The 2016-nt window shown below is 43.1% G+C and overlaps 1 protein-coding gene across 2 annotated transcripts in view; it reads right to left on the bottom strand.

Annotated features, from left to right (window-relative positions):
* The window catches only part of sncb (synuclein beta), a 22747-nt gene extending 21727 nt beyond the window's left edge, over nt 1-1020 (bottom strand). The window contains exon 1 of one of the 2 annotated variants that reach the window (XM_015376723.1): nt 857-1020. The gene's annotated coding sequence lies outside the window, so the exon portion shown is untranslated. The remainder of the gene's footprint in view (nt 1-856) is intronic. The other variant, XM_015376731.1, reaches the window with a different exon arrangement.
* Between the last annotated feature and the right edge of the window lie 996 nt (nt 1021-2016).

The following is a 2016-nucleotide window of genomic DNA, read 5'->3' as shown; positions in this document are numbered from 1 at the left end:
GTAACGTTTAACTGCTGGAGTAAATATACTGTAGCTGTGTTTTAAAAAGCGTGGCTGTATTGTAGAGGAGCATTGGTTGAAGGTAGTGGAAAAAGGCAGCACCGCCTCCTGTGGTTGGTCGTGACGGCTGCAGTTCAGCCTGCAGCCTGTGGTAAAAACCTCTCTCTGCTCACTCATGCATTCAGCCCCATTTTTTTCAAACCCTGTCAGTGCATGAAATATTTAAAGGGAAAAATATATTTGAATGAAATTGCTCATCATTAATTATTGCACGTATTAAATGTTACTCACAATAGCCGCGCGATTACAATAGGCCATTGCACCTGGCCTCATTTTTCTCCATATAAGGGACTGCATGTCATACTGTCCTACATTAAATTAAATGGTTGAATTGACCATATGTGTTAAAGCCACACCATGATGCTGGGGGAGGGGGGGCACTATAGATGCATACAGCATCTATACGAGGACACACAGCAAACAGACTAATATTAAATGAGAGCAGCTTAAAGCTGCAGATTAACAGCTTGGTGCGATATTAGGCACCAATTCTTCAGAATCTATCATGCAGGTCAAGCATCCTTCATCCAGCATCTGCAGCCTAATTATATGCATCAAGTTACACCACCTGATCGTGCATCACGTCTATCCGTCCAAACCACATGAGCTGTTTCCGTTATGCTCCAAATTCATCGCTTTTCTACATTTTAACCGCTCAATGTGTTGATGCTCCGTGCAAACCGGTGTCTTACTATGCATGACGATGCTTCGAGGCATGGCCATCAAATGCTGGTGACCTCTATATGTCTAATGATCAAATGAACGATGGGAATGAATGTGTGAAATCCGCGCTCACCTCTTTACAGACAGCCTTTGACTTGTCCCCTTATGATCCGGTGTCACCCTCCCGTCAAACTAGCGTCTGAATCGGTGATATCTTCTGATGATCTTTAGATGGGCCTTCCTCCGGCAGATCTCCACTGAACAGGGACGGCCCCCTTTACAGTGCGGCTCAGAATATCACGTATGCCTCCCCCCCCCGTCCTCCTCCTCCTCTTCCTCGCTTCTTCACGCTTACCCCCCCATCCACACCCTCCCTTCCCTTTCAGTCTATTCTCTCCACCCTCATCAGTCGCTTCCTCGCTTCTTCACGCTCACCCCCCCATCCACACCCTCCCTTCCCTTTCAGTCTATTCTCTCCACCCTCATCAGTCGCTTCCTCCATCGATCAGTCCAGATGTTAAAAATCACTTAACAAGCCAGTCTCTCTGATTCTTTTTACCATAAATGCTGTAAATAATTTGTACACATAGGAAGGAAATTGTTCCTTTTTATTTTACATCGTTTTCTAGATCAAAATATCATTATGCTTTCTTTCCCACAAGAGAAATCACTTGGATATTTAATGCTTTAATCTGGCCTGTATGTACAAGACACATTTACAAAGGCACTAGCTTGTTTCATATTTTTAAAGTCATGTTATGCAGAGTGCTAATATTAAACCCATAGAATAATTTCCTTCTCTACTTTCTGAGCTGGAAAAATATTAAATTTAATTCACTTTATTTCTAAAGCGCCAATTTACAAGACATGTCATCTCAAGGCACTTTACAGTTCATCCAGTCAAATAGATTTAAAGTTTTCTATCTAGTTGATTGCATCGACTCATTGACATGAAGGCAATCCCTCACACTAAGCATGCTTGTAGCGACAGTGGAGAGTAAAACCTCCATTTTAACAGGAAGAAACCTCCAGGAGAACCAGGCTCAGTGTGAGCGGCCATCTGCTGAGGTTCAAGGTGACAGAAGCAGAGATACTGTACAAATGGCAACTGTAAAAGGGGGGTCAAGGAAACACAGCTAGGCAGACGAGCTGCGAGCCAGCTCCCATGTCAGAGGTCGAAGAGAGCACATCCAGTTAGTCGCAGTCAGAGAAACAGGACTACACTGAAATATCAATATGAAAATATAATAAATATTTTGTGCACAGTGTATCTTTATGCATATAAGTCATATA

The sequence above is a fragment of the Cyprinodon variegatus genome, unplaced genomic scaffold, assembly GCF_000732505.1.
Source record: "Cyprinodon variegatus isolate N-32 unplaced genomic scaffold, C_variegatus-1.0 Scaffold8, whole genome shotgun sequence".
Classification (NCBI taxonomy): Eukaryota; Metazoa; Chordata; class Actinopteri; order Cyprinodontiformes; family Cyprinodontidae; genus Cyprinodon; species Cyprinodon variegatus.
Note: the sequence above shows the minus strand (reverse complement) of the source record. Positions and strands in the feature narration are given on the sequence as shown.